Source organism: Diuraphis noxia, unplaced genomic scaffold, assembly GCF_037042655.1.
Source record: "Diuraphis noxia isolate RWA-SAM2 unplaced genomic scaffold, SU_Dnox_SAM2 contig0005, whole genome shotgun sequence".
NCBI classification, from domain to species: domain Eukaryota; kingdom Metazoa; phylum Arthropoda; class Insecta; order Hemiptera; family Aphididae; genus Diuraphis; species Diuraphis noxia.
In genome coordinates this window covers 15587173-15594793 of record NW_028301715.1, presented here as the reverse complement: position 1 = coordinate 15594793, position 7621 = coordinate 15587173, and the positions used below count along the sequence as shown (strand labels likewise).

The following is a 7621-nucleotide window of genomic DNA, read 5'->3' as shown; positions in this document are numbered from 1 at the left end:
TATTGTTCGTGGGAATAGGCGGCAGTTTCGTATACAAAATTTCGACCGTTAGAATTTATAACAATATATTTATTAGTTTATTACACGTCGTCATAATAATTACTTAGTATTGTGCAGTATAATTTTGCGAAATTATATTCAATTATTTGACATGTGAAAATGTGAAATTTCACCGCAATCTGAGTGACAGAGTTGCCGTGGTTAAAGATAAATTAATATCGATATTATAGTTGTACTTGTACCTTTATTTTTAATTTTAATAATAATACCACAAGGTTTGCGCAAACCGGTTTGTTCGTACGAGAGCACACGGACCGCTAGATGGCGGCTAAGTCGTCGTTCAATAACAGCTGGCGCGTTACGGCAGGACCGTTCACGTTTCGCCTGTTCGGCGTTCGCCAGTTACAGACATTTCAGTCAGTACGCGTTTGCGCTTATTACTGGTAGTCGTTAGTTGAGGGTCGTCGTCTCAACGTGTATTTGTTATTGTTACAGAGATTTCGCGTGTTTAAAAGACAACAATAATAATATTATTTACGCGTAGTATTAATTTCTTGTGGTTGACAGTGTTGTTTATCATCGTCCCTCTCTAACAAATCGATTTTCGTCGAACGCCCGAGGATTCACCATCTGGCAAGGGTTATACACGAGTGAGTACCTACTGATGTGTTATAATACTCGTAAATTAGATTTTTTGGGAAAAATATTAACGACCGAATTCCGACGGCTACGAGTACCATAACGCGGTAATGAGTGGGTGGGTGGGTGGGAAGTGGTACCAAATGGGATTGGGTCGTAAGCAGACGTCGTTTTACTATTTCTCACGGGACGGTTTGGCGTTCCACCCGCACGTCGTTCCCGCCACCGCCGGTCGTCTTCTGATACGGCAGCGGTGGCGCGCAAAACCCGTTTGACCGCATTCTGGTGCCGCCACCGCGCCGCCGTTTCTACATACGAGAAACCTATGGAAAAAGTGTATGCGTGATAAATGATAAAGAAAATTAATACCGATAATAAAAATAAAATAAATCGTAACGATACTTACAATACGACCTGTATAGTATTATAATAATATAATTATGATGTACATGCAAACACACCGCCCGTTAATCGGATGATTCGATTAGACGTATTTATTCCAACTCCTCTCCCGTGCCTGTGTCCTAATTTTTCCTACACGAAACCCCCAGCCCTTGGTAGTGGATTACTCGGTCTCTGACGCTGCGTTTGTAATGATATTAATATATTATGGTGTATTCAATTATTATTATATTAAATATATAGGCAAGTATTATAGCCGTATACCTATTATCTATTATAATATATTACCATACGTCTATACGCACCGCCCGATGATTGTGTGTGTGTAATAACTAATAAATAATAATATATATTATATGGACGTGTGTTACACGGCGTGTTATACTGTTTACGGTTTATTATTGTTGTTGTCGTTGTATTATTATTATTACCAACGAGACGTTGCACACAAATTATCGGAATTAAATGAGAGTACATTATTTTGTACACCGTTTTCAGACGGGAGTGGTTGGGCGATTTTTATCAGAGATAACGACGTAACGTTGTTGTGGGTCTACTATGCTCTACATGGATCTACATTCGTCGGGCGTGGTGAGAAATTTTTTTGAATTTTGATTTTTAAACAGTAAAGATGTGTTTTCCGATATAGACTCTTACTGAGTTGTCACTCGAACCGATGTCTGACCGTCGTCTCAAGACCGATGAACGGTGTTGATAATAATAAATAATATATAGTCATGTACAATACTATTGTACTTACTTAAAATTAACCATGACAACAATTCCCTTACAATATTGTCGTGGAATCGTATTTGTACATCTTATATTATTATACCCAATGATGGTTACACGTGCTCTTCGTATTGTATTGACGTACGGCGTCATTGGTTTATACTGTGTGTAGTTAGACTAAATTATAAGGTCAGTTTTCATATGGTTGTGATTATTACCCACAAATTAGATGTTTTTTTTGTTATATATGGGTACATAATTCAATTAAGTTATTAATAGAAATCAATGGGGTACCAATTAAAATACTTATTCAAATGACTGTCGTTTTCAGTGTTTAACATAATTTTTGTGGTTAATTACTTTATACTTACAATACACCTATACATTTTACTAAACTAATCACAATGCATATATTTTACTCCTATATACTTATACTCGCTTATACTTTAATTACTTTTATTGTGTATAATGTGTATCATTTTAGAGCTCGTTTTAGAGTGTACTAGTGTACATATAATATACATGGGTAATGTCAATGTGTATATTAGCCTCGATTATATTAACTATTTGGCATACACTAAGACTAAGTACATAATATTACATTATACGGATTGAGATGTATAATATTATTATAATAATACAACCGAAAAATATTGTTTGATAAACATTTTATGATGCGTTAATTAGGTAGTATTAGAAATTTGGAATATATATAAGTAATTACGTAAATTAATGTAATTAATGCCAATTCCAATATAAAATATAATACATGTAGTTATTGATACATATTTATATTTGAAGTGTCATTTAAAACAATACTACCTTGGTTTATACGATATTTTTTTTATATTAGGCACTTTTTATATTTATGATTTTATGATTTTTTAAATCAATCACTTGAGAGATTTATCGGTTTGGTACCTATTTAATTTTATTGTATTTATATGAGTAAATACAATTAATACGTTATACGTACCTAAGATATTAGTTGTAATAGACGTCTAGTATAGCCGTATAGGTCTAGTTTACCGAGTATCTTTGTTGTTATAATATTTTTAATTTATGAGCATTTTTGAACACTGTAAACGATGGTGCAAACAAAAAACAGGAGTAGTCATTATTTTCAAAGTTATAACCGTGTGACGATCACGGATCGGCAACAATGTTATACTTGTCAAACCATGGGTTAGGAATGTTAGGATACTCGTCATATTATGGCTAAAACCAGACCATAAGGGGTTCTCCCCCATAGTTGACTAATCTAGCTTCTTAAATTAATTTTATGATGGTATATTTAAAAAAAAAATCTAAACACTATTGAGCTTATAATTAACCCCGTAATTAACTGTTCCACGGGAAAATAGTTGTTTATGTAATATATACCTATAATCTATATAGGTAATTTTCATTTTATTTTTAAACTGTTGACACATAGAACACATGATAAAAAATATTATTTAATCAATGACTATAATATGTACTTAAGAGTCAAGCTTAAAAGTCAATATTTGTTAAGTGCCATGAGTGTTATTTTCACACTTTATGACAAAACATTATTGCAGAGTGCAGATAGGTACTTGCATAGTGTTTTAGTTAGTGCGTTATATACGTGTATCATGATGTGTATAATTATGTATGTTTGTCAGACGAATAGATGTAGGTACTAGGTACAACGATGGTATCCCACGTTTTATATTAGCATGCGCGAAAATGAATAGTTATTATTTTCTGTTTTATTTTTACAATAATTATTCATATTATATAAAATATACTAAGAAACAGTGTACCTTTCTAAATACATACTTAATGATAAATTCTCCGGGAGAGAGGTATTTCTATTTTCCATTATTAGCGAAAAATCATTACTGTAATAGATTCGATATATTGTATAAAATCGTTTACATTATAACCTGCTGCCATAGTATACTTAATCTCAAATTGGGCCTCAAATGCTGTTATCCAAACATAACATGCATTATGTTCTGTACTAAATCTACAATAAGATCCGTATTATCAAATAAAACTGTGCTGTAATACTTATAGTATACGTCTATATATATTTTTATTTTTGTTATAATAATATTCAAATTATTTGTAGGTATTTAACAATATGATTAATTCAGCTTGTTAAGCCCTTGAGTAAAGCTCTCCATTAATGCAACTTTTACTTTAATTTTAATTTTCAAATATTTATTTAAAATTAATTTTTAAATGTTCATCTAGTACTTTTTAACTAGTTTTTAAATAAGGACACCAAGTGCATGTGTCTATACATGGACTTGAGTTACTATAACTTCACTTCACACTATTTATAATACTCTCTTACTACTGTGAAAGATGTTGAATGCCGACCAATGACAATCAATAATTTTAAAAAAATGGGTTGGTAGGTACACTAGTTTATTTTTATCTATGAAGGTTTGACTTAATGCACTCGAGTATATCGACTGTAAGTTGTCATATTGAATCAAATGAGTGGACGAGGGCAGTTTTTGTGTATTGGTACATGACGTATAATAAAAACATGGAACTCTATTTGCTTATTGCGTATATCGATCTCATTCAAACCGTTTATATTTAATAATAATAGCTTCGTATATGACATTCCTCGCCATGTTTTCATCTTGAGAAAATATTAATATAGTAATAACACGTAAGAGTTAGGTCGTGAGAACGATGTGCTCAATATGAGCTGCAGACGTGTGCGTGTGTGGGGAAATTAACACCACGTTCATTTTTTATGTGTTAATTCGTGTCAGTACAAATATTTTCAATGCATAGTTCGTGCATCGTGTACAGGGTGTTCCAAACAATTCATGAAGACAATGCGTACACCATATAGGTACGTGATCCAGTCAATTTTCGTGACACTTGGATCATTGAACCAATTGAAAATCGTGTTAGCCGTTATATACCACAATTCGTAATAATTGCCTAATCATGTTTATTGCATGTTTTACACGAGTTTTAACGAGCTACTATTTTATTTTTTTAAATTATATACTATTCATTGATTTTTTTTTATCTCGTAAAACTACGATATAATATGTACTTGAATTCTACTCTTGATTTGTAATTTTAGAAATTCAAAAAAATAAAAAATGTTGCTATACTGTATGATTTTAAATAACAAAGATAATCAATAATATTGATTTCGTAATTCGAATATCTCCATTTAAAAAAATAAACCAATTTCATATTTAATTGTTATTTCTTTCGTGACATTGAGGTTATTAAAAACCTTTATTGTTTCCATCAACCATCATACCTAATAAACCCTTGTTTTTTGTTTCTATATTTAAAAAATTCTAAATTTAGAAGATAAATTGAGTATAAATTCTAATTTATTATAAAATTATTACTATATTATGCATATAGGCGCCCTATATATAGGGTATATTATTTTATCAACGATTGGTTTCATCGTAAATAGTTAAGTGAGGGATTAGGAGAGTATGCTCTCCTAATTTATCTCATAACTATCCGGTAACGTATTTAATATATAAATATAATATATTACCCTTTATATTACTTTAGCTAATATTAAAGTCGATCCAAATAGAAAGATTTACAGCAAGTAAAGTGACTACTGTATTCGCATTGTTAGGTACACGTACTCAGAAAGTCAGAATGTAGACAATCAGAAACAGCTTATACTTTATTACCTATAGATACTTGCTTAAATGTATATTGTCAACAAACACGCATATTATTTTGAATTTGGCAGGGGATGGCCTTGGGTCAGAGTAAATTTAAGGTGGGCTACCCCTGGCTATGTACCTGATTTTTAATATCTTGGATCATGTACTATAGATATACATATACTCGTTATGCCTGTGTAAATTTTATTTTAATGCCAGGATGACTGAAACGCTAGAGGCTAGACCTTGGTTATTACTGAGCACTGTGGCGTACATTGGACTAAAATACTAAATTGTTAAGGTTGCAATCAGTTTTCAGGTTAGATACACTTATGGGGGACTAAGCCCTACACACCCCTCTAAAAAGTTTTATATTGTTCTAAATTTAATATTATGAGTAAAAAGTACACAATCTTAACAAAATTATTTTCATCTTAAACACATATAGTAACTATTGTTAACTGGTATGTATTATGAATATATACTATAAAATAAATAGGGTACCTATGCATATTATAATTAATTACCGTCTATAAAATATATATAATTTTCTTAAACAATATATGAAAACATAAAATACACGGTTCTTTTGATCTAGAGAGTAATAAATAATTGTATCAAACTTGTTCAACAATATGATATTACCTGATAAATTAATTTACAGATCAAATATACATTGTTTTATAATTGTAGTTTTAATATAATTTAAATCAGTAATATACTCGTATTATAAAGGCTAATTTAAACTTAATGCATACTAAATAATATGTATATTCAAAAGTTATGTTAAATTTAAAGTAAAAATAGATACTTACTTTCGACTTTGATATGTTACATACAATTTGTCTATTTTAGCAAGTTGTCGAAACACTTGATTTTACATCGTTTGTGGGTAAGAAATAATTATATGTGTCTAAAAATAAATGAATGTGTGCGTGAATAACTGATAATCAACTAGAATAACTAATCTGAAATACGAGCATGCGCACAAATAGTCGGGATTCTAGGTTCATTCATGAATCATAGAATTGTATTAATTATGACATCAAGAATTTGGTCGACTAAATCCATAATACATTAATACGTGATCAAAGTTTAACATGACTGCCGTAGTGCATAATATGGTTTTGATACCTTTCGTGGTTAAAGGTTTTTTATGGTTAATTAACGAAATATAATATTAATAACTATTTTGAAATTATAGTATTTTTTAAGATATTATAATATAATTTATGGTCCATGTTTATTATTTATGTTGACATGTTTGTACATTTATTAGACCATACGCGATTTATCTGCGTATCGTATTATTATACTGACTTACTGTTTACGGTTACTGTATAAATGAATATTTTTATTGGGTTTCAAAAAAATCTTTATATACCAAGTCAATCATTATCTATATTATTATTCAACAACTGGTTGGTTACGTTGGTGTAAGTCCTAACAATTCTCTTTAATGTTAACTTCGAATACTAGGTACCGTGATGTTGTCTATAACTGTAAGTTATAAATTTATAATAATTTGAAATATGGATTCACAATATCAATTCGCTATTGTGTACTACTGCAGATATAGTTTGTCTTATATGCGTAGTGGCTAAGTGGCTTTGTTTAATTGAACAGTTACTAAACGTTAAGAGGACGCTACACCCGCATGTGTTGTCTCCCGTCTTACATGTTTACTACTTAGCAAATTTTCGTTCGCTAGATTCAATAGTGTGCTGTTACTTTTTGATATTAGAGTGAATTGTCCCATCATCAAACTTTTATGTAATAACATTATCTGTGTTCTCATGTTGGTTTTTTACGATATTTTAATTTTAAATGAGTTATAACTTTATAAGCATGTTAAGTGTGAATATTTGAAAATTCACATAACTCATTTAAAAATTAAAATATCGTAAAAAATCAACATGAGAACACAGATAATGTTCTTACCTAAAAGTTTGATAATGGGTCAATTCACTCTAATATCAAAACTAACACACCACACTATTAAATCTAGCGAACGAAAATTTGCTATGTAGTACGCGTGTAAGACGGAGACAACACATACGGGTGTAGCGTCCTCTTAACTTCAACTACCTATAAGGTTATGTTACATAACTTATGTACGTATGTAGTGTATTATATCTTTGTTATTATTCTTTAACTAATGATGGAGATCGTTAAATCATCGTAAAATTCTAATCTATTGTTTTTTT

At 30.5% G+C, this 7621-nt stretch overlaps 1 protein-coding gene across 1 annotated transcript in view; it reads left to right on the top strand.

Moving 5' to 3' along the window:
• Positions 1-411: 411 nt before the first annotated feature.
• Positions 412-7621, top strand: part of LOC107163015 (uncharacterized) — a 28106-nt gene continuing 20896 nt past the window's right edge. The window contains exon 1 of the mRNA XM_015510228.2: positions 412-650. The gene's annotated coding sequence lies outside the window, so the exon portion shown is untranslated. The remainder of the gene's footprint in view (positions 651-7621) is intronic.